Here is a 26,680-nt window from a genome sequence, read left to right on the forward strand (position 1 = left end):
GCCGTTTTCATAGCGAGTTCGCAGCTGAGTGAGGCTGCCCTTCGTTAATTTTGAACGCCGTGGGTTAAAGCGCCCTCGATCCGGCAGCTCGTGACAGTGGGCGGTAAATGCACGTTCTCTGGGGATAAACTCCAGATACGACGACGAGGAACAGCTAGCGGCGGTGTTTGAAAATTCTGAGGCGCGACAAGCAAAGTGTCATATGTGACCATTTCGCAAATACAGTGCTGCTGTGCAGTACGCCAGAAGAAACTCAAGCGATTTTTTTTTTCCATCTCCCGAAAACTACAGTGTGTAGCTGGGACTATTGCGACGAGCAAAAACAAACCCCTCTTTTTGGCGCGTACGCGCAGCGGGAACAGCAGTTTAAAATATCTGCAGCAGACACAGGGGGAGGCCCTGTTGGAGTTAGGAGCCGGCGGGTCGTCACCTACCCACGCCACAACCACAGACCGTGTCGGCCAGTCGGAGCCCAGCCGCCTGCAATGAGGCGCCTGGTTTACGACTGGCGAGCAGAACACGGCAAGTGCCGTCGCCCCATCTCCCAGGAACTTCGCTCAGTGGAACTGTAGTCAAAACAAACGAACATGCGTCTCGGTTTATCCGGAGCATTAGACCGTTTCTGAAAAAACGACGGCACTTTGTGTGCCCTTTACCGCGCGATATCCTCACACTTAATGGCGACACAGTGGTTAGCTCCGTGTTCGAAACCCGATTATTGTTTTTATGCATTTTACTTTATTTTTATTGTTTTCATTTATCTACCCATGTTCGTAGGAGGTTGCTACACGAATGTTCCTTATCAAATTAGGGGCGTTATAGTAACTGCAAAATTACAAGTGGATTTCACAATAAGTGTCACACATTTATTATATAAGATATGAGTCTCTGTATGTGTGGTATGTTGAGAGGTTCCAATCTTTTTAAAGTCCCACATACTGACATTTCATTCTCATCTCAATTTTTACATGTCTTCGTATGAATCTCTCTTGGGAGAGAAATGTCATCAACACTGGTGAAGATTCCGCACGTTGGCAATGATTTCGCGATAAACCATGTGTAACGGAAACGGATCACTTTTCAGAAAACTGGCGCTTGCAATTGATTATGAAGGAATACACTATAAGAATTTTACCGAAAACTGTTTCAAATAAATTTCTCTATTTTTTTACATTCATTCATCTAACATAAAATTAGTAGACGAATAAGCACGTTATATTACCATACACTGGACAACATTCGTGAAGTAGAATGAGATTTTCACTCTGCAGCGGAGTGTGCGCTGATATGAAACTTCCTGGCAGATTAAAACTGTGTGCTGGACCGAGACTCGAACTCGGGACCTTTGCCTTTGGGCAAGTGCTCTACCATCTGAGATACCCAAGCACGACTTACGCCCCGTCCTCACAGCTTTACTTCCGCCAGTACCTCGTCTCCTACTTTCCAAACTACACAGAAGCTCGCAGAAGACAAATTAAATGTCTGTCTTTACATCTGTGGCGTCCTCGCGGTAAGATAAAATCAACTTTCGCTTCTTTCGTGATCGCAGTTTCCTTTGTACTCTTGTTTAAAAGTTAAACATAATTTTCATCAAACAACTTAAGTACAGCACTCAATCACATAGGTTATAATATTATTGTTTCACACCTGAAAATATCATTTATTAACCTAAAGAAAGCTACTCAACTATATGTTCTAGTAAATTCGGAAGGGGTCTCATAATTTAGTACTAATTATTTAATTTACTGAAACAGAAAAATAATTCGGAAGGAGTTTCATAATTTAGTACTAAATATTAAATTTACCGAAACAGAAAAATAAACATAGAGCGATAGGGGTGGATGTCGTATGGGGTGGAAGACAGCCACTGAAAATAGTTTTGAACCAAGGCTGAGGTGTTTCCCACACGAGAAGCTTGCATCTTGTCATCACACTCCTGTATCATGGGATACTGCAACAAGTTTCAACGGACACTTGATCTACAAAAAGCGACAAAGCACTTTTGTTACTTCATCTGCATCGATTGCGACAGTTATACCCCCCTGCCCCCACAATTTCAATGATATTGTTTTTGCTTCAGTTATGAAGACGACAATACACATGGGTATCTAACGCCGAATAAACTGAACAAATCTATTAAAATTAATAAAAATCACAGCAAAACTTATGTTCAATCATGGGTATGAAATACTGTGATGTACACCCACGTGAATCTACTGAGTAAGCAGTACTTCATTCTTCAGACCGAGCGAGGTGGCGCAGTGGTTAGACACTGACTCGCATTCGGGAGGACGACGGTTCAATCCCGCGTCCGGCCATCCTGATTTAGGTTTTCCGTGATTTCCCTAAATCACTCCAGGAAAATGCTGGGATGGTTCCTCTGAAAGGGCACGGCCGACTTCCTTCCCCATCCTTCCCTAATCCGATGAGACCGATGACCACGCTGTCTGGTCTCCTTCCCCAAACCAACCATCCAACCATTCTTCACATATCGAATAAGTCAAACAGCATACGAGAAGCAGACACTAAAATAATCGCTTTGTTCTTATCTTTTTTTAAACCGAAATATTATACAGTGATTCTTATCAATTTGTTCGTGCATTAAAATTCAAAGTAAAAACATTGGCTGTATTCTTTTGAAGAAACAAATAACTAAACACTAATACATAATAATCGCATACTGCGTCTCAGATCTACCTGGCTAATGCTAATTGATTTTGCCTATACCTGCAGACAATTTCAAAATAAAGTTTTATGTCTTCTAATGATAACCAGACAGCTGACCAGTAGTGAAAGCTGCGCTACGCGAAGCCTCGATTACCATATGAAGCCTTCCAAACACAACCCCACTCTGCCGGAATGTCCGCTGGTTGTAAGGCTGCATGTCTCTGGTGGCACCGTCTCACCGACCGTCTACATCAAGATTTGAACACGGTGGACAAAGATGACAGCCACCGCTGTGCGTGATAGTCAAGCGACAGGAAACAACGTTTTCGGCATCACTTATGAAAGGTCGTCACCACTGTCGACTCTGGCACGGTCGTTGACTGTGGACAAGAAAAGACATTGCTTCGAACTATAGATACGGTCATCAGACACGTCACTTGTCCTTACGACACAACCACGATCGCCCTGGAAATGTACCTCGTCGTCCTTCGCGCACCTGGATGTGAAGGAGAACTCTTTTCTATTTCAACGACTGCCGCTTAGTTTCAGGGTCCTGGCCATAAACCTAAATTTCGTCGCCAGTGACAACCTCTGAAACATGGTTTGGATCGTCTTGAAGCAGTTGTTAAAACTTCCTCGCTAGGTTGCTTCTGATCGTCCTTATATGGTTAGACTAGCTCAGAAAGATGACGGGCTCTTGTGTCATAAACATGCATTATTTACTGTGCTTTCCTGTAGCTATAAATGTTCATATCGCGGAGAAATTTCGGGGAGAAAAGTCACAAATGAAAGAGGAAGACATCGGAATGCTTAGGCTTTGTACATTAAAGCGGGCAGAGTTGTAACGCTGTTCCCTGGTCTCGTTGCCGTTGCTGATCGAGCGAACATTTTTGCCGTAGTGTCGTAACTGCGCTTGGGTACATACGGAAGCATCGGTTACGGAAGATCCTATTTCCGCAAGAGCCACTGAGTGACACAGGAGAGCCCACAGGTGCTGCGACCTGCATCACAAGGATTGTACGTCCGATACAGTTCCCCCTGTCGCTTATGGATCGAGGTACGAGCTCACGGTTTATCGTATCAGTTCTGCGACTGGATCCAGGATTGCCAAAAGACGAGAAAAGACAAGTCATTCTTAACGGAACGAAATAGTTAGGGCTAAAATTGCTGAGACGCTTAGTGCAAGGACTGGCAGTTGACTCTCAACATAAGTAAGTTTAACGTAATCAATGGAAACAATAACAACTGTAAAATACCTAGAAACACCAGCCCGGAGACACTTAAAATAAGACGATCGGACAAGACTATCTGTACAAAAAATTGTACCAAAAGAGATTTATTGGTAAAACTCTAATGGAATTAATTCAACCGAGAAAGTGAAACTGAGAAACTGTTGTCCGGCGATTCTGGACTACCGGTCAGATCGGTTAGCAGACAGAAAAGCAGTCCATTAGTTTTGTTTAGTATGCGCGAGAGCGCCAGGAGATTACATCGGACCCCAGTAGCAGACACCCCAAGACACGCGCTGCCCATCACAGACAGGTATACTATTTAAATTCCGACAGTGTACCTTCCAAGAAGGCTCGGCAAAACATATTACTTCCTGCTTCATCCATCTGGAGAAATGACCATTTCTGAAAAACTGGAGAAATTCTAGCTCACTTACCTCGTAAGCATTGGTGTTAGGAAGTGTTTTCTGTGGGTATTTGTCTGAAGATTAGCCTTGTACGAAAGTGAAGCGTGGATGAGAAGCAGTTCAAGTAAGACGAGAATAGCAAGTTTTGAAATGTGACGCTACCGAATAATGCTGAAGTTAGATAGGTACATCGAATAACTAATGAGGAGGAATCGAATGGGAGAAAAGAAGTTAGTGGCACAAATTGATTAAAATAAGACTCGGCTGATAGGGCACATCCTGAGGCACCAAGGAAGACATAATTTGGCAATGGAGGGAAGTGTGGATGAGTAATAAGCAGACTGCAGTAGTGACTCGGAGGTCAAGAGGCTTGCACGGGACAGACTAAATATATCCCGGTCTTCGGACTGAAAACGACGACGACAAGAAACACCTCGTAAAATATTAACATATCAAAGCTGTTAACACTCTACGCAGAAAGATGTCCACTAAAAACTTCAGTGAGTACTGAATAGTGGAGTTCTGTAACAGTTTGCTGCACAGTCCCCCTTTCTTTACTTTTCATAATTAGTTTACAATATGCAGAATTTGTCACGTAAATATGCTTGAAAGAAACTAGCGGAGCATTCAACTTTCCGGAGTAAGCAATTGCTGTCTTAGTAACTATTACCCAGAAGGCACACTGAATATCCCAGTGTCTCAATACGACCCCGCTCTGCTGCGGCGTTGGTTTAAATGTTCTTCGGTGACGAGAAAGACGTCACATTTCCATGCGTGCTGTGGTATCGTGGATATGAAGTGAAGGTCGAACCTGTTGTCACAGACGCTTTACAGTCTTCTAAACATGGCGTAACGATGTTCCTCGTAGATCTGTGCGTCCAGACATGTGGTTCGCACATGAAGGTGGACAAACCAGTATTTCGTACGATGTCTGAGCGCCCCATCGTCTCATTAATGGCGCCCAATACCTTTATATGGCAGTCCACTGACAAGGCCTGGCATATATCCCGACTTTCATTGGACGCAGTTTGGCTGCAAAACCGCCGTTTATCACGTTCACTTGCGTCGCGAGGTGCAAACCAGCGGTCGTGAGTATATTAGGTTCTTTGGAATACTTGTTTATAATCCGTAAACTTCATTCATAATCTAACTCGTTTGCTGACGGCTGCCTTAAGATTGACTTCCAGAGTTTGAAGGTGCTTATTGCTTAATTGTATTACAGGAAATAGAACAAATAGGTTACTAATAAACTGCAAACAAATCAGTTGCCATTATGACACAACCACGATTTTATTATGACAGTTTCTCTCCAAGTAGGTGGTACTCTGACATGTGGGTTTGTATAAGGAACTATTCTAAGCGTCTTGTGTTGCACATCTATTTAGTTTTAACACACTGTAGCTCGTGAACAAAAAGCTACTTTCTTGTGGACTCATTGGACATCGTTTACTTAACCACGCAGTACACGTCCGCATTTTTTTTCTTTTTCTTTAATTAAAGTTATTAATGCATTCCAGAAAGAAAGTATCTGCGTTACGAGACAAAATCCTTCAGTCGTGCTAGCGTGTGTAATGACTAATGTTTCCTATTAGTTGCAGCAGCCTTTTCATCAGCTCGTTACCAGATAGTTTATTCCGAAAAATACTTAGAGCACGTGAAGTACGAGTATATGTCGATAAAGGAAAACGTTGATAAATGTATGGTACAAAAAATTTACGACTGTCATCTACGTAATAAGACTAATAGGTTATACGAAGGTTTGACGTTTGCATCAGGATTGAATCAAATTTCCTCTAGACGTAAGAGTCCCGCATCTACGAACTGCTTACATTTCAACTTGTAATCCGTTTCTCGCTGACAGCTGCGTCAAGTACGGCTGCTTTTGAGCGAGAGAGCAAAACGCCCTTGATATATCGCCCTTCTCTACGCAGACGCATGCAGCAGGAACGTTCAGTCGTCCACCTACGGAAAATTTACGTGGTAGGCAAAGTAAGCTATATGAACGGTGCATCAGCAGATTGTATCCTTAGCTGAACCTCGCTCACAGAAAGGAAGACTGGAAAATTGCTCAAGTCACACCAATACCCAAAAAGGGAAATAGGAGTAATCCGCTGAATTACAGACCCATATCACTAACGTCGATTTACAGTATGGTTTTGGAATATACACAGTGTTCGAACATTATGAATTATCTCGAAGAAAACGATTTATTGACACATAGTCAGCACGGATTCAGGAAACACCGTTCTTGTGAAACACAACTAGCTCTTTATACTCATGAGGAAATGAGTGCTATCAACAGGGGATGTCAAATTGATTCCATATTTTTAGATTTCCAGAAGGCTTTCGACACCGTTCCTCACAAGCGTCTTCCAACCAAACTGCGTGCCTATCGAATATCGCCTCACCTGTGCGACTGGATTCGTGATTTCCTATCAGAAAGGTCACATTTAGTAGTGATAGACGGAAAGTCATCCAGTAAAACAGAAGTAATATCCGACGTTCCCCAAGGAAGTGTTATAGACCCTGTATAACAGGACATATATATATACACTCCTGGAAATGGAAAAAAGAACACATTGACACCGGTGTGTCAGACCCACCATACTTGCTCCGGACACTGCGAGAGGGCTGTACAAGCAATGATCACACGCACGGCACAGCGGACACACCAGGAATCGCGGTGTTGGCCGTCGAATGGCGCTAGCTGCGCAGCATTTGTGCACCGCCGCCGTCAGTGTCAGCCAGTTTGCCGTGGCATACGGAGCTCTATCGCAGTCTTTAACACTGGTAGCACGCCGCGACAGCGTGGACGTGAACCGTATGTGCAGCTGACGGACTTTGAGCGAGGGCGTATAGTGGGCATGCGGGAGGCCGGGTGGACGTACCCCCGAATTGCTCAACACGTGGGGCGTGAGGTCTCCACAGTACATCGATGTTGTCGCCAGTGGTCGGCGGAAGGTGCACGTGCCCGTCGACCTAGGACCGGACCGCAGCGACGCACGGATGCACGCCAAGACCGTAGGATCCTACGCAGTGCCGTAGGGGACCGCACCGCCACTTCCCAGCAAATTAGGGACACTGTTGCTCCTGGGGTATCGGCGAGGACCATTCGCAACCGTCTCCATGAAGCTGGGCTACGGTCCCGCACACCGTTAGACCGTCTTCCGCTCACGCCCCAACATCGTGTAGCCCGCCTCCAGTGGTGTCGCGACAGGCGTGAATGGAGGGACGAATGGAGACGTGTCGTTTTCAGCGATGAGAGTCGCTTCTGCCTTGGTGCCAATGATGGTCGTATGCGTGTTTGGCGCCGTGCAGGTGAGCGCCACAATCAGGACTGCATACGACCGAGGCACACAGGGCCAACACCCGGCATCATGGTGTGGGGAGCGATCTCCTACACTGGCCGTACACCACTGGTGATCGTCGAGGGGACACTGATTAGTGCACGGTACATCCAAACCGTCATCGAACCCATCGTTCTACCATTCCTAGACCGGCAAGGGAACTTGCTGTTCCAACAGGACAATGCACGTCCGCATGTATCACGTGCCACCCAACGTGCTCTAGAAGGTGTAAGTCAACTACCCTGGCCAGCAAGATCTCCGGATCTGTCCCCCATTGAGCATGTTTGGGACTGGATGAAGCGTCGTCTCACGCGGTCTGCACGTCCAGCACGAACGCTGGTCCAACTGAGGCGCCAGGTGGAAATGGCATGGCAAGCCGTTCCACAGGACTACATCCAGCATCTCTACGATCGTCTCCATGGGAGAATAGCAGCCTGCATTGCTGCGAAAGGTAGATATACACTGTACTAGTGCCGCCATTGTGCATGCTCTGTTGCCTGTGTCTATGTGCCTGTGGTTCTGTCAGTGTGATCATGTGATGTATCTGACCCCAGGAATGTGTCAATAAAGTTTCCCCTTCCTGGGACAATGAATTCACGGTGTTCTTATTTCAATTTCCAGGAGTGTATATATATATATATATATATATATATATATATATATATATAGCGAGGTTTGTTTAAAGAGCCGCTTGACAACGGGGCTCCGACCTCGAAGCTTGTATGAACGAAGAATTATTTCGTTCAAGTAATACGAAATTTAGCTAGTAGCGAAAAATATAAATTGCAGTCAATCGCTTGTTACTTATCGACGCAAAAATTTGTGTCTTTACGTAGTCGACAAAGATATCAAGATACACAAAACTGTAGCTGTGTAAATGTTGTATTCAAGGAAGGACACTATATCACCCGCAGAGCCACACATTAATATTCTGCTACAGATTGACAATCTCATTAACAATTTTTATTTCTTCTCCTTGAGTTTCTTATCAAAATTTCTCCTTCATAATCTTTACTGCTTACTCCAAGTATATCGCGATTCACGTGCGAGATAGGATACAACTGTGTCGCATTCCCTTCTAGACTGCTGTTTCCCTTCCATATCCTTGGACTCTTATAACGATTCAGTTCCATTCAATTTATATCCACGAATTTTTGACCTGTTATCTGGAAATTCTAAACAGATCGTACACATTCGTCAATCAGGTGACATACAGTGTTTATTATGTATGTAGTACTAAATCATGTTAACAGCACCCAGTTTAAATAAAATAGAACATTTGAAAAATAAGTATCAATTGAAAAGATAACATAAAATAAAGGGAATTAACTCAAGTTCTAAGTGAATAACTTCCATCTTACTTTACTAGATATGTTACTGGCTGGCTAGGAATAAGTCGAGATTTGCCGACATACTACTATTGTACATACTTCTAAACCTATTGTTGCTATACTATCCACATCACTGGTTTGTACGTGCCCCGGAAATCCTAGAGTATAGCCAACGCGTACCAGTGAGGGTGGCCATAGCATTCTTTCTTTGCTTTTCTTTTCTTTTCATTTTGTTTTATTTTTCTTCATATATATATATATATATATATATATATATATATATATATATATATATATATATATAAAGTTGCTCTTAAATAAATGTGTACGTGCATTTCATCACCTATAATTGAGGAGACGCTTCTTGTGACCTGTTGACATTATTCTGATACTGAGAGCGTCCACCTGATCTTATAGACTGAATGCAAGCAGAAATAATTCAAAATCCAAGTTCGCTCAAATACTGTTTACTGGATGACCGGTTTCAACACACTAAAGGTGCCATCATCGGATCTGAATGTAGCTTAACATGTATAAACCATTTGGATGTAACGATACATGAGGCAGACCAGCCGATATAAAATCATTGTCGCAGAAATAAAAATTAAAAAACAACTACTCTCATGGCCATTCTATTCCATTAGATATATAAAACCGAAGTCACAAGATAAAACTAGTTTTATCTTCTGACTTCGGTTTTATATATCTGAATAAAATAATTTCTGCGACAGTGATTTTGTATCAGCTGGTCTGCCTCATGTATCGTTACATCCAAATGATTTATACATGTTAAGCTACATTCAGATCCGATGACGGCACCTTTAGTGTGTTGAAACCGGTCATCCAGTAAACAGTATTTAAGCGATCTTGGCTTTTGAATTACTTCTACAACAGAGTGATCGCCCCACAACACACTGTGTGTTCATTGTTGAATGTAAGCAGTTGGGTTTTAGGTATCCGATGTGCTGTGATATTGACTTTAGTCCACAAGTTTTAGTGACTTACAATTGCTTGCAGATCGCAGTCTAATTTTCTGTACTCTCTCTCTCTACCTGAAAAAAGAGGACATCCGAGAACGACATGATCAGCCGAACCTTCCTCTCCACATTCAGAGTTTGGTGTGTCACTACACCCCAGTCGGTGCAGATGTTTGGAATATGGACGGTGACCGGCTAGTAGGTGCGCCATACCTCGATGTGGTGCAGTTTGAGCCTGCTCCTGGTGCTTGGGAATACGCTGTAAATACGCCTTGCAGTGCTCCTAGTGTCCCAGTGAGACTGCCATTCATCTGACTTCCAGGTTCCTGAAAGTCTTTTATCAGGAATATGCGTTCTTGTAATCTCGTACACACGATCATACTGCTCACGCCGCAATCAATACAGCGCTACCCTGTAACGTCCCACTATATCCATCGGACGTATCCCGAGGATTGGCAGTGAACCCTCTGTAGGTGTAATGCGGAAGACACTGGTGAGCCTCAGAAGTACGCTCCGCAGAATTCGTCGCGGTATTTTTTTTATAGCTGTCTAGTCTAGGGCGATGCTCCTACTCGCTGGCAGCGCACAATGCTGTTGCAGGTAGCTTCGTGACAGGACTGCTCCACGTGCAACGGTTAACTTATAGTCAGCAGTGCCAGCACGGGCAATCTTACGCATAATTTTGGGCGATTTTTGAGTAACTGATTTTACGTGTTCTAGGAAGTTTCTTTTCTCGTCTAGAAGAACGCCTAATATCTACAAACAGAGCTGCGTTTTACAGATATTCCGTCAAGCCTCAGGGAAGGATTTCTGGAAAGCCTTCTCTTCAGAAGTGCGTACGTGGTTTTATGAACAGCTATAGTCGAGTTTGTTGATCTTGCACCAATGCTGCATCTGAGCAAGCACATGATTCGCCTTTTCCTCAAGTCTCGCCCTGAAGTCTGTTGACAAAACAACTAGGATGTCATCTGCGCATGCGACAACATCTTCAATAGCATCCGCTCCGTCTAACTTGTAATAGGAGTTCAATACTAAGATTCAAAAACAGTGGAGCACTTACGGAGACTTGAGGACAGCCCTTGGTAACATTATTAATTACCTCGCTTTGCTCCGCACGCCACTGGATACAATGTCCACTACAATAATCTACAAAGACATGTTGGGACCCTGGGATCTCGAAGACGTGCGAACATCGTAGGCCACCAAATACCGTCGAATACCCCTGCCCTGCTATGTCAATCACGAGCGTACTGCATACTTCGCTGTGGATTTTTTTGCAATCTGAAGAGCTGTATTAACCGCATCATTTATAGGCTTCCATTTTCTGAATCCATACTGACACTGATTTAGACCCAAGAGCTCCCTGTGCGGCTGCAAACGACCACAGAGCAAAAGTTCCTGAAATTCGGCCAAGATGTTTAATACGCAATAAGGTCTATAGGTCTTCGGTAATGCCGGGTCTTTATCTCTTCCCTTTTTCATTACCGCTGCTCTAGCTGTTTTACATATCGCCGTGATCCTACCTATTCGCAACACCTGGTTTTAGTAATGCTGTCAATATGGCACTATCAGTGGACCTACCACCAGCAAGACCTCTAGAGAGACGCCATCTGAATCAGGTGCCTTTTCAGTTTTGATCTTGGAAATTGCGACAGCAACCACAGTCTAACATAGCAGTCGCGACACTCCGCCTCGATTTTGTTGCCTACTGCGCCAGCAGAGCGCCAAGCGGCCAGTAAGTAAAACTGTTGAGTTCGGCGCGATCGTGAAAGTGAAAGCGAAGAGTAGTTGTTTATTTTGGTTTTTACAATGGTTTTTACAAACGGGAGCTTCTATAGGACAATAAATTGCAGCAACAACAAGATAAAGATACCACATCTGTCTTCTTTTAGGTTTCCTAGGGACTCTGAGAGGTATATACCATCATCTTATAAACTGTATCGTCAGGATTCTCTTGCAAACTCCATGTGTATTAACGTTTCGTTTCAGGAGCAGAAAATGGCTAGATAATAGTAGACGAGAAGATCTTATAAACAAGAACTGTTTACTTTTATAATAATGTTAAGTTTTGTTCCCTACGCTTCGGAAAAAAGCAGCACATGAATGCAGACAATAATAAACACGTGTGGAATGCAGTGCCGACACTATTTGACATCCCAAATAAGACACCTCCACAGACGACGAAGAAGAAACTGCCACAAAGGTTCGACATTCCGTCTAAAGAGGTAAAACATTCTACGGCACGGAAGCAGCCAGTTCAACTCTCCATGTATCAGTGCAAGATTCTTCTGAATCGTCAACAGATACCTGCTTTGACGATGAAGTGGTTAGATTGAGTGCAGTTATTCGTATCTTGCAAAAGAATGTGAAGCGTCAGAATGTGCAGATTGCTAGACTTCGTGAAAAACTATTACGGGACAAGGAAAGTGCCTATCATTTTAAGTGCAGACAGCAACAGAAGCTATACCAGAAGGGTCAAGTGAAAAAGGACAAGCAAATTTTGCAAACTGTATGATCCCGATAATTTTTTTTTAAAAAAAAGATTCCCTTGTTGTTAAGTCAGATTAGCATGCCATTGAATGAGAAACATGCTGCAAGATGGAAGGACGAAAATAAGCTGTTTGCTGCTCTAATTTTATTATATTACAGCACTCAGGCATATAGGTTTTGTCGGAATGTTTTATGGTTCCATCAGAGCGTACATTACAGAGGTATTTGGAAGGCATACAAAAAAAATGTGGAATAAATGACAATATATTCCACCTTTTAAAACAGAAGGTACAGCATATCACCGATGTTGATAAACTAGCGAATATGTCATTGGATGAAATGTCTCTAACGGCAAATTTATAGTGTGACAGCGCTTCTGGCAGTGTTATTGGCTTTGGGGACTTAGGGTTTACACGCACAGAATATTTTTCCCATTATCTGGCACTTGCTTGTCCCACTTAGAATAATATAAAGATGAAGGTCGTACTTGTGGCAACAGGCGACAATGACGAAAACACAGTAGGCCTACAGTACGAGAAACGGGGCGTCGAGAAGTACAAGTCCGTGCTTCTTATGTGTGAATCTGAGTGTTTATATTTCTTTGACATCAACGAGGTAAGCTGCAGTTCTATCCAACGTCACAAGTGTTTCTTCACGAATGTGTTGTACCTTGCCACTGGATTCACGATTTTTATCCCTACTTGCGTTTATTTTAGAATCATTTTTAGAAGCATGTATGTTTTCTGATATTACACAAACTCTTAGAGACAAAAAAACAATTCAAATATTTAGTAAATCACCTAGGAAAGGAATGCGAAACAAGCATTATGCTTATGACGCATCTGACGTTCTCCTTTCTCGCGCTAGTTTCGCTCCAGCTGTCAAATGGTAACACCTTTTACAGCAGTGAGTGTCGCGACTGTTATGTTAGACTGTGGCAGCAATTTCACAATTGAGCGAAAGGTATCACCAACGTCTGATTGTCGTATTCGTTATCTAGTTCACTTCTAACTTGCAGTCTGCTTTGTACACAAGTTGTAGATAACATTTTGGTCAATACCGACGCCGCCTCTGCGCGAAGCAGAGTCGATTTCACACTGTGAAAGGGGACTGGGAGGCGGGCAAGAGCCCTCGACGTGGAGTGGAGTGGAGGGCTCCTCCGGGCGGCGGGTAAACACTGTGACAGCCGACTGTGAGCTGGCGCCGGCCATTCGTCCACGGATTGACCCGTCAAGGGGCGGCGCGGCGCGGCGCGCCACAAAAACATCAACACTCGTCAACAATGCGATGACAAGGGCGGCCGGCTACTTAGCGATTAATGAGCCGCGCCGGTGTCAGGTTTAAAAGGCGCCGCCCGGCACAGCCCGGGGCTGGAAGGCCAGGCCGACAGCGGCCGCGCGTCTGCCCAGCGTCGGCGGGGCGCGGCGCGGCGTTGCCGCTCACCGGCCCTCCGTCCGCACGCGGCTGTCTCCCTACTATCTCGTAGCAAGACTCTGGCCTCACAACACCAAACTCAGCGCTCAAAGCTTCCGTCGTCCAAGGCGATAACAAAGCACTTTTAAATGCGGTAATCAACTGAGGTGAGACTTTCTGTGGCACCTGCATACCGAGATCACACGTCTAAGAACCGCTATAGCTATCGAAACATTAAGTCAGCCGTCTCTAAGCAGCAAAAACACATAGATACTCAATCGTCAGGAGGTGATCAGCCCATAGCATCCTTCCTTTCTTCGAAGGCAGCGTCCTGGAAAGACGTGGGAAATCAATCCACTTTCCGACCATCCGAAAGAAATGCCGCACCCTGTAAAAGACACCGTTGGTCTCGGCGTTACTGGAAATTATAAAATAACTCGCGTCCATGTGGTAGTAGTTACACGGTCAGACAAAACGAACGATTTCGGAATGCTACACAGAGCACCGACGCCACATTAAATAACACGATTTGGACATATCTTTTGTTGCTGAACACAGCTTCATGAATAAACATACGATTATATTTGAGGAAACGTAAATACTATGCCATGCATCTTTCTACTGGGATTATGTCATCGCAAAAGACTTTTGAGATCGCAATATTAACAAAAGTTTAATGAGTACAGCGGCTACATCTTTAGTGGTGCGTGGAAACGGACGCTGGATGCTGAAAGGCAACAGTGAGAAAAGAGAATCATCCACCATCTTACGAAATCACCATCACTGACAATGTTCTTTATTTACATATACAGATGTAATCTCTTGTTCCACATAGATGTTCCATAATTATGTTCTCCACATAATTCGGGCAACTTAAGTACCTAACGGCCTACTGAAGTACCCTCCGACGATGACGGAAGAGGAAGTTGTCGAAAGCTCAAGACTGATACCACGCAGCAAGAACTCCGCGAAGCATATATTCAAGAAAGTCGCCGTGAAAGAAAACATTATAAATTAGCACTTTGATGATATATTTACACGGACATATCCTGAAGGAATTTCACACGAACTTGCAAAGCTACTGTTCAAGCCCATAGTTTGCTCCCTCTTATACGTATCGCCATTTTCTGCTGTCAAAATGTAACACATGCACTACCCAGGAATGCAAAAAATCTTGCTGTAAACTATACATACAACGTCCTGTTCAGAGGAATACACTGCCACATTTTCGGTACGTGTCTGACACATGGCGGCAACACAAATTCTGGTACGCAATGCATCACTTTGGATCCAAGGATGGAAAGTTGTATTTTGCCTCAGATTGCGTCCGCTTTCTACACGGTGACGTCAGTTTCTATTTAAGTAGTAATGCAGAGTTCAAACTTAAATGCTACCATCAGTACTATCATGTGTGAAAAAATAGCGGCAACTTTGTTGAACAGACATCTGCATTGTTTGGGACACGAAGTACACTTATTTAAAGGGTTGGCCGGTACAGTATGTAATTTATCTTTTTTTTTCCCCCTGCACGTCATCTCGTTCTTTACTCCACGGAAATATCTATCTATACTATGTCAACAAAAGTATCCGAAAACATGGCTGAAAATGACTTACAAGTTAGTGGCGCCCTCCATCGGCAACGCTAGAATTCAATATGGTGCTGGCCCACCATTAGCCTTGTTGACAGCTTCCACTCTCGCAAGCATACGTTCAATCAAGTACTGGGCGGTTTCTTGGCGAATGGCAGGCCATCTTTCACGGAGTTCTGCACTGAGAACAGGTATCGATGTCGGTCGGTGATGTCTGGCACGAAGTCGGCTTTCCAAAATATCCTAAAGGTGTTCTGTAGCATTCAGGACAGGACTCTGTGCAGGCCAGTCCATTAAAGGCATGATATTGTCGTGTAACCACTCCGCCACAGGCCGTGCATTATCAACAGGTGCTCGATCGCGTTGAAAGACGCAATCGCCATCCCCGTATTGCTCTTCAACAGTTGGAAGCAAGAAAGTGCTTAAACATAAATGCAGGCCTGTGCTGTGATGGCGGCACACAAAACAACAAGAGGTGCAAGCCCCCTCCATGAAAAACACGACCACACCATAACGCAACCGCCTCCGAATTTTACTGTTAGAAATACACACGATGGCAGACGACATTCACCGTGCATTCGCCATACCCACGCTGCCATCGAATCGCCACATTGTGTACCGTGATTCGTCACTCCACACAACGTACTTCCACTGTCCAATCGTCCAATGTTCACGCTCCTTACACCAAGCGAGGCGTCGTTTGTCATTTACCGGTGCCATGTGCCTATTACACACTGCGACCGTCTTCAACTCTCGGCGGTCTCTGTCAGTCAACAGACGAGGTCGGCCTGTACGCTTTTGTGCTGTATGTGTCCCTTCACGTTTCCACTTCACTATCACATCGGAAACAGTGGACCTAGGGATGTTGAGGAGTGTGGAAATCTCGCGTACAGGCATATGACACCAGTGACACCCAATACCCTGACCACGTTCGAAGTCCGTGAGTTCCGCGGGGCACCCCATTCTGCTCTCTCATGATGTCAAATCACTACTGATGTCACCAATATGGGGCACCTGGTAGTAGGTGGCAGCACAATGCTCTTAATATGAAAAACGTATGTTTTTGGGGATGCTCGGATACTTTGGATCACACAGTGTATCTATCAATCTATATAAAGAAGAGAGACCGATTGTTTCTTTGTTTGTAATTCACTGAAATCTACAGTTTCATTCCGATCTTAGCCAAGTTTTTACACACTTTACCTTCAAGACAGGAGGAAGATCACTGTCTCCGTAAGATTTTGTAATCTGATTTGAAACACATGTATATAATATACACTACTGGCGATAAAAATTGCTACACCACGAAGATGACGTGCTACAGACGCGAAATTTAACCGACAGGAAAAAGATGCTGTGATACGCAAGTGATTAGCTTTTCAGAGCATTCACACAAGGTGGGCGCCGGTGGCGACAGCTAAAATGTGCTGAGATGAGGAAAGTTTCCAACAGATTTCTCATATACAAACAGCAGTTGACCGGCGTTGCCTGGTGAAACGTTGTTGTGATGCCTTGTGTAAGGAGGAGAAATGCGCACCATCACATTTCCGACTTTGATGAAGGTCAGATTGTAGCCTATCGCGATTGCGGTTTATCGTGCCGCATCATTGCTGCTCGCGTTGGTCCAGATCCAAAGACTGTTAGCAGAATATGGAATCGGTGGGTTCAGGAGGGTAATACGGAACGCCGTACTGGATCCCAACGGCCTCGTATCACTAGCAGTCGAGATGATAGGCATCTTATCCGCATGGCTGTAACGGATCGTGCAGCCACGTCTCGATCCCTGAGTCAACAGATGGGGACGTTTGCAAGACAACAACCATCTGCACGAACAGTTCGACGACGTTTGCAGCAGCATGGACCATCAGCTCGGAGACCATGGCTGCGGTTACCCTTGACGCTGCATCACAGACAGGAGCGCCTGCGATGGTGTATTCAACGACGAACCTGGGTGCACGAATGGCAAAAAGTCTTTTATTCGGATGAATCCTGGTTCTGTTTACAGCATCATGATGTCGCATCCGTATTTGGCGACATCGCGGTGAACGCACATTGGCATCGTGTATCCGTCATCGCCATACTGGCGTATCACCCGGTGTGATGGTATGGGGGCCCACTGGTTACACGTCTCGGTCACCTCTTGTTCGCATTGACGGCACTTTGAACAGTGGACGTTACATTTCAGATGTGTTACGACCCGTGACTCTACCCTTCATTCGATCCCTTCGAAACCCTACACTTCAGCAGGATAATGCACGACCGCATGTTGCAGGTCCTGTACGGGCCTTTCTGGATACAGAAAATGTTCGACTGTTGTTCTGCCAGAACATTCTCCAGATCTCTCACCAACTGAAAACGTGTGGCCAATGGTGGCCGAGCAACTGGCTCGTCACAGTACGCCAGTCACTACTCTTAATGAACTGTGGTATCGTGTTGAAGCTGCATGGACAACTGTACCTGTACACGCGATCCAAGCTCTGTTTGACTCAATGCCCAGGCGTATCAAGGCCTTTATTACGGCCAGAGGTGGTTGTTCTGGGTACTGATTTCTCAGGATCAATGTACCCAAATTGCGTGAAAATGTAATCAAATGTTAGTTCAAGTATAATATATTTGTCCAACGAATACCCGTTTATCATCTCACACTGATCTTTATTATTAAAATCCACAGTGCCATACAAACGCTGAGGCAGGTCGTGAATACGAAAGTCACTACGTCACAGGCCGATCAAACAGAACCCGAGGCTTCCCAAACTAACGTAAACTGTTCGAACGGTTCCGAGTCGCCCTCAAACACAGCCCTACTTGCAATAGAAAACACAATGAGATATTTATCTTCTATATACTGATCAGCCAAGGCAGTATTATCAATACTCAGCGCGAGACTGGATGCTGACGAGTGCACGTGTCGCGGTAAGAAAAGTATACACGCCGAGTATTCTACCGACGATACGGATCGCAAATAGGGAAATCCAGTGACAAAACTGACTTTGATAAAGGGCACATTGTTATGGTCCATAGCCTAGGTGCTGTCATCACGGATACGGCAAGTCTGTTCGGCTGATCGTGTTCTTCTGTCGTTTGCATCTATGGAGAATCCCTGAAGGACGGTGAAACCGCGAGTAGCCAAAAAGGTGTTGGACTAACGAGATTTAAACGCCTTGAACCAAATTCTGAGCAATATCCCTGAAAAGTGCGGGAGGACAGGACGATCATCGCACAGGATGGTTCATTAACGCTTTCAGAATCTCGGGGAGACCATGCCATGACACATCGCCATCGTTATCGAATCGAAATGGGACATACATGCTAGTAGGTTAATGGTTCTTGCTCATCATCTTACAAGAAGTTTTTCAGTCTCCCCATACTATTAAATGAGTAGCTCGCAAAAGATCAACGTATGTTGATATAAAAATCTGTATAAATTTTATGAAAGAAAATATAAGGGGCGTTCAAAAAGGAACGAGCAGGAGGCATAATTACAGAAATCAGTACCTGTATGTTAGAAGTATTGACCCTGGCTGTTGAGGCACTTGACCCACTGCAACACAAGGCGGTGAATGGGTGTCTCATAAAATTCCCGGGACTGCAATGTTAACCAGTTCCGCACGTACAGCTAGACGTCGTCGTCCGACGTGAATCATTTGCCCCTCAGAGCCTTTGTAAGGGGACCAAAAATGGCGTAATCACAGGGAGAGATGTCCGGACTGTATGGAGGGTGGCCGAGAACCTCCCATTTGAACTTCAGCAGGAGTGCCGCGACTGTGTTGGCCGGTATGAGGCTTTGCATTGTCGTGGACCCACGGGTGAGATTGCCTGGGCGTTTTGATTTGATCGCTTGGTGAAAGGTCGTCAAGGTTTGCGAGTAACGCTGGGCATTCACTGTTGTCCCGTGCTGCAGGAAGTGAGTCACAAGGGGGCCATCTTGGTCAAAGAAGAAGTCAGCAAAACCTTTCCTGCACTCGTGTGGACGACGACGTCCAGATGTACGTGCGGAACTGGTTAACATCCAGCCCCGTGAATTTTATGAGACAGCCATTCACGGCCTTGTCTCACAGTGGGACAAGTGTCTCAACAGCCAGGGTCAATACTTCTAACATACAGAACTGGTTTCTGCAATTATGCCTCCGGCTCGTTTCTTTTTGAACGTCCCTTATATACTTAGATTGTTTAAATGGAGTAATATTTAACCACAGAACCAACATTTGTTGATTATATCGTATAAGACCCATAAATTATTAATAGCACATCTTTCTCTCTGCCACAAAGGTCGCAATTACCAACAACAAATTTTAGCAATAATATTCCCAGTGAGGGAAGTGCGGAAGAAACACTTGCCACAAAAAAAAAGAGTACTGAAACGGCTCATAGAAATGTGTCAGACGGTCGTTTTGTTCAGCGGAGTGGTCTTAATGGCATACTTTAAGTGTATGGTAAGATAATGAAGTGTGTATTTTCAGAGACAGCAAGCACTTCAAGGAGAGCCTATCACACTTACTGGGTTCTTCTCTGCAACGGAATGGGCGATATGAAATTATCTGGTAAACGACGCGAAGAAGCACCTGCTGAATCTGCTAACTTCTGTGGGGAATAAGTATACTAGCAACAGAAGACAGGATCAATATCGGTGAATTTTAAGTTTTGCTACGCACGGAGGTAGCGACGTTTCCGAAGCTGGTAACAGTGCACGAAATCAAGAGACAGGTAACAATTACTGATTTGCATCACAAGTAAATGGCTTAATTTTGTTAATGTTTAATGTCATACCAGATGTGAGTACAAAAAGGATCAGAGTAATGACACGTACGCGAACAATGTTTTTGATTTTTTTGATTTTTTGGTGGGGTCGCAGTTCTATTCTGGGTTTCCTTTTGCAGGTCATATCAGTATCCAGGTCAGTCGGTATGGTTTCCATCACATGTAATTCATGTACTTTTAAGGGTTCAGCGTCTCGTCGACAGCAAATATACGATACTAGTTTTGTTTTGTTCATGGATCCATTCTAGCAATCGCTTGGCGCGATAGAAAGGAAATGACAGAATACTTAAAGAAAAGGTGGACTGATATTTAATCTCGGTTCTTTCGGACTACGAATGCTCCGAGAGTCAAATATCTCTCGAAACTACGTTCGCCGGCCGCGGTGGCCGAGCGGTTCCAGGCGCTTCAGTCCGGAACCGCGCGACTGCAACGGTCGCAGGTTCGAATCCTGCCTCGGGCATGGATGTGTGTGATGTCCTTAGGTTAGTTAGGTTTAAGTAGTTCTAAGTCAAGGGGACTGATGACCTCTGATGTTAAGTCCCATAGAGCTCAGAGCCATTTGAACCATTTTGAAACTACGTTCACCCCGAGGGCACGACTGACTGCCACAGTGCTTTACTAAACACTGTCCCACTGGAAGTAGTATGCTCTTGCCTTCGTCCGACCTTCGAACTGACTTACAGGGCAGCACACAGTTTAATGTAGACCGAACAACATTACAATTTGGCTTTTTCTTTTACTATATTATATACAGACATGAAAGAAACAGCGATTGAAAAAACTACTGAATCACCGAACCGAGCGTTACTCACACATCAAAATGGGGTGCAAAGAAGGAGACACCCGACCCACCCTCCCAGAAGCTTGTTGAGATCCAGAACTGGCGCGCGCGAGCGGCGCTAGCTTATGTGGCGATAATCCTTTTAAAAGCGGCAAACAAGTCAGAATGAAGACCGACTCCCGCCATGAAATGCACGAATCGCAGATCGTTGGAATACTCCCGGCATTAAGGAATAACTTCACGCAAAGAATGCAGGTCTAACATTCAGAACCGGGGCCCCTCCCAGATGATGTCCTGTGCGAGTGTGCTGACGAGCAACATCCGGACTAGCCGGTAAAGTGCTGTCTGCTGACGAACTTGGCACACTAGTAGATTTTTCAAGTCAATAACAACGCAATTTCGACAGCATTTTTGCCGGAAACAAACTGTTTAAAAGCACACGAAAAATAAAATTAAGTACATTCAAGTTGTTGTGAAATGTAGAGTGGCTTACACTTTTGCGATTAAGTAAACACATGTCTGCGTGCATATAGAAGCCCTCAATTAGAGTTCTAGTAGCTGAGCGATTGTGAAGAGTAGCTAATACAGTGAATAGAGTTTAACCAGCTAGATACAGGTAAGGCGGACTACGGAATTAGCACTTCACTTAGCAACAGTAATCGCTCGCACCACGGATCACGCATTCTTTGGATGTACGACACGGAACAAGTCGCCGTGGTCAAGTTCCCCAGCGTGCGCGTACAACCAAGTACGTCTTCAGTACGGCATGTTTCGGTTAGCGTCCACTGTTTTTTCGACAAAATTTATGGCAGCAAGTGGAATGGCTCCACTTTCCTTTATAGTTAAAAGGAAGAAGAGGGAGAGGATTTAGGGGGCCGTTACTTTATTACGTGTTTGGGGTACGCGGCGCACCGCTTTGAAGTGGCGCGGGCGGCTGGTTATCGTCGTGCGGTGTTCTTCGGGCGGCGGCAGCGCCCGGGGTAGGAGCCATTAGGGCGGGTTCTCACGCCGGAGCCCCCGTGGGATGGGACGTGGCCGGAACTGATTCTTCACCGCTAAGTGGAAGTCACCAGCGCACTACTGCTGTGCCGACGCGGAGCACTTCCGGCAGCGGAAGAGCAGGCGTCGCCAGCATTCCAAAAAGGGTCCCCTCACTCTGCAGCACCTGCCACTTGGACTTCTAGTTCACCCCTCCCCCCCCCTCCCAAACACTTCTGAGTTCATTAACAGCTACCATCTCACATAAAAATTTCGAAGGGTAATGAACACGACCTTCGTGGTGAACCATACAGTCCGTTCCATTCAAATATTAATTCATGGCTATATTGTCATCTCTTCTATTGGCGTCCAACATCGGAAGGAAGGCGGCTGAAATCACCTTCTGGCCACCCTGATTTAGATTAACTGTGATTTCCCTAAATCGATTAATGCAAATGTTGGGGTGGTTCCTTGGAAAAGGTACAGCTGACTTCCTTCCCCAAACGTAAGTCCCAGAGCTCGTGCTTCGTCTCTAATGACCTCATCGACGGCGGGAATTGAAACCGTAATCTTCCTTGTCACCGAACTGTCGGTTTGTAATGCAAAGTCTTTTTTGCAAGCCTTTTAACAGATGCGTTTTTGTTCTATCCTTTCTTTAATATTATATGTCTTTAACGTACGTTTTATTTCGTTTCTTAGGGTATATGCAGCAATTATTCTTCAGAATTTCATTTCCTCTGTTTCTATACATCTCTTCCCCTTTCTGTTTTTTTGCAACTCATTTCTCACGACCATATATCATCACAGATACCGCCACGACCTTATGAAATGTAATTTGCGTGTCCTTTATTTTTTTCTTATGAAGCGATCTCTTTATAGTGCCACACATCAGTTGGAATGTATTTAACTTATTTCACAGATCTTTTACCTTGACCACAGAAAATCAAGCATCCTAAATAGTTAAATTTTTTAAGTTTCGTTAGGTTAATGTCAATCAAAATTTTTGGGCTGACTTGTCATTTCCTGCTGAACACCATTACCTTACATTTATTAAAGGATATTAGTAGATTTAGAACTGATATGGACAAATCGTGCGCAGATGCTTCTCGCTCAGTCTCGTTGCCTGCAAAAAAAGCCTGATGATCATATAATGTCCGCCCCCGGTAGCTGAGTGGTCAGCGCGACAGAATGTCAATCCTCAGGGCCCAGGTTCGAATCCCGGCTGTGTCGGAGATTTTCTCAGCTAAGGGACCGGGTGTTGTGTTGTCCTAATTATCATCATTTCATCCCCATCGACGTGCAAGTCGTCGAAGTGGCGTCAAATTAAAAGACCGGCACCCGGCGAACGGTCTACCCGACGGGAGGCCCTAGTCACATGACATTTACATTATATAATAAAATTTTGTTTAAAACTTTGTTGCCAATTCTAAAATGTTTCATACTCCTTTTGTATGTCTTTTGTAACTGCGTCAATATACAGACATCTCCCGACACAAAGGTCAATCTCCCGGAAGAGGAGCGATGAACTTAATGAAACCTATTGTTATTTCAGCGATTACAAAATCGAGTCCAATTTACGAAGAGCTAGGCAATATGAACCCACCTATCAGTACCAGGATGCAACCCTTCTAGCCAGGATGCCTGTGTTGCTTCGCTTGGTATGGTTGCCATACTGCCGTTGTGTCTTTTTCTGAGGCGAGTTGGCCCACAACTGTTCCAACTGGTCCTCAGTCTCCTGGACACTGGCAGTGGGACAGAGTTGACGTCCGAACTGATCCCACACATGGTCCACCTGGAACATTTCTGGAGATCTTCCCAGCCCACGGGAGAACCTCAACACATAAGACAGTTCACAGAGAAAACGTCCATGCGCACAAAAGCATTGTCCTGTTGAAAAATGACACTAAGAAACTGTCGCTTGCGGGGCAACACATGAGGATGTAGGATGTCTGTGGCGTTCCGTTGTGCCGTCAGATTTCCCGCAATCGCTAACAGGCACGATCTGAAGTCGTAGCCGATGGTTCCCACACCTTGATGCCAGGAGAACACAGCAGTGCCTCTCCAAAATAGTCGAAGAATCCCCAGGTCGCCGTCACATCTGCCGGCGACAATCGTCTGGGATGGCGCAGAACTGTGATTCATCGCTGAACAAAACGCGACACCGTTCTTCAGTAGCCCATGCTTCCCGCTCACGGCACCAGCTCAAACGCAACCATTTGTGTTGTGCCTCCGCATGTCCATCTTTTAACAGACGGTTGCGGGACTCGGCCGTTCAATTAAACACCTTTCAGCCGTCAAGTTTCCAACCTTATTTTATTTGGCAACAAGTTTCAGTGTTTTACTACGTCATCTTCAGACCTCTGACAGACGTGTAGGAATAATCTACCCCGGTCGTGATCAAAACAGGAGTCAGCAATACTGGCATTAGTAGATTTTTGCTATAGTGATCACTTCAACCATCATCTGCCGACAGGCCTCGCAATTCTGGACATTGCACGATTCGACGAGTCCCATTTCAAACTGTCAGATGGCGATAACGCTCTCTCATCACTCAGCATCTGACGCTCTTCACGACCCTTGTATGCGATACCAAGATTGGTAACAGCACTAACCACAAACAACACTAATGCATTCTGCTGGCCGTTCTACCTGCCGCAGAGAACTGCAACTCTACATCTACATCATACTCCGCAAGCCAAATAATGGTGTGTGGCGGAGGGTACTTTCGCTACCACTATCTGATCCCTCCAACCTCATTCCACTTGCGAATAGTGCGTGGGAAGAATGATTGTCGGTAAGCCTCTGTATTGGCTCTAATTTCTCGATTTTCTCCTCGTGGTCAATACGCGAGATGTGTGTGGGGGTAAGTAATATGTTGTCCGACTCCTCTTGAAAAGTGCTGTCCCTAAATTTCAGTAGTACAGCTCTCCGTGATGCACAACGCCTCTTTTTTAACGTCTACCAGTGGAGTTTGTTTAGCATCTCCGTAACGCTCTCTTGCCAGCTAAACGGTTCTGTGACGAAACGCGCCGCTCTTCACTGGATCTTCTCCATCTCCTCTAATCATTTACAAAACAGTAGGTGGTGCATATATGTACGAAGTTTGATTGCTCTTCAACCATGTCTTCTGGGTGTTTCGCTTTTTTTATCGGGCAGGACAGACCCTACAGTTTATCGTCGGCTCCAAACCTCGGTGCTACCCGGCATTTTTCACATTAACAAATATTTCCAGGGGAGAAAAAAGTTATAAGTGACAGATAAGAACTCTAAATACCCCCTCAGCTCCCTCTGTAATATGATCTCTCCCAACGCTGTCCACACAATTCTGTATGTAAGTTCCTTATGATTTACTTTATTTTAGATGGTGTGGGTAGCCCTTCTATTTCATAACTTTCCAAAACTTGTGTTTCGAAAGTTTATCAAATACTTTTGTGCAGTCAATGGATAAAGTAATAGTTCAAAATGGCTCTGAGCACTATGGGACTCAACTGCTGAGGTCATTAGTCCCCTAGAACTTAGAACTAGTTAAACCTAACTAACCTAAGGACATCACAAACATCCGTGCCCGAGGCAGGATTCGAACCTGCGACCGTAGCGGTCTTGCGGTTCCAGACTGCAGCGCCTTTAACCGCACGGCCACTTCGGCCGGCGATAAAGTAATGGTTTCTACGTTGAACTATAACATCTTTTCTTCAGGATGACTTGTTAACGTGAACACAATCGCTACAGGAGCATCCAGGAGCTGTTCTCCTGCTAAAAGTAGGATTTCATACCCATCGATCTGTTAATTTCATTTTTCTGCGTTTTACTCACATATAACCCGTGTTGAAGGGTATGCTGCAATGCTTTGGTGACCCTGTTCCCCCAGTGGTGCTAATCCTACATCCTTTGTGGGAAATCATATGTTCAGAAATCATATGCGAAGACATCAGTGACAATGAAAGTGTGTTGCAGCATAGAGGCATGCTCAGATAGCCTATTAGTTAAGGTGACTGACCTCTATAAGCAGGAAATCGGAGTTCGTGCTTAGGTCTGGCATAAATTTTCAGTTGTAATGAAGTATTCATATTAATGACTTACTGGAAACCTCTTTCAAATAATTTATAATGCAGATTGCTGGACTACGCAGCATCAGTCCATCGCAGTCACGGAAGATACACTGACAGGCGATCTGGCTGGTGTGCAAAACTACTTTGCAAGTCTGAGAGTCTGACCTAAAATGTCAAATCGCTTACCCGTGCTGCATCTGCCTGTGTAACAGGCTTGCGACAGTCATCCTAAATGTCTGCGTTTCGAAGTGGACACATTTCTGATGTATAGCGAACAGAGTGAATAAAATTTTCATGGGTTTGTGACCGCATTGTCAATATGTAAAAACTACCGACGTTTCGGTCAGTGTTGCAAGTGACCTTCATAAGGGTGTTTTCGCAGCAACAGTCGCAGAAACGTCAGTAGTTTTTACATATTGACAATACGATCACAAACCCAGAAAATTTTTATTGACTGTGACAATGGACGCGGAAGCCTACGTTTGTATTCAGTGAACATCTTTGCCACACTCAGGTCTAACTGGAGCACGAAACAATATCTAATACAACATAAGAGCACATCACCGGGAGCGCAGAAGAGCTCTGGCTTAATCTCAACGGAGTGAAATTCATCCACGAACTTGTTTGAGCGAGTCTTGAGTATTGCTCGTTTGAAGCTCTTATC

The 26,680-nt window shown here is 44.8% G+C and overlaps 1 protein-coding gene across 1 annotated transcript in view; it reads right to left on the bottom strand.

Moving 5' to 3' along the window:
* Positions 1-26,680, bottom strand: part of LOC124804992 (neurobeachin) — a 1,009,542-nt gene that overhangs the window by 409,356 nt on the left and 573,506 nt on the right. The gene's annotated exons all lie outside the window — the stretch shown is intronic.

This window comes from Schistocerca piceifrons, chromosome 7 (assembly GCF_021461385.2).
Source record: "Schistocerca piceifrons isolate TAMUIC-IGC-003096 chromosome 7, iqSchPice1.1, whole genome shotgun sequence".
Classification (NCBI taxonomy): domain Eukaryota; kingdom Metazoa; phylum Arthropoda; class Insecta; order Orthoptera; family Acrididae; genus Schistocerca; species Schistocerca piceifrons.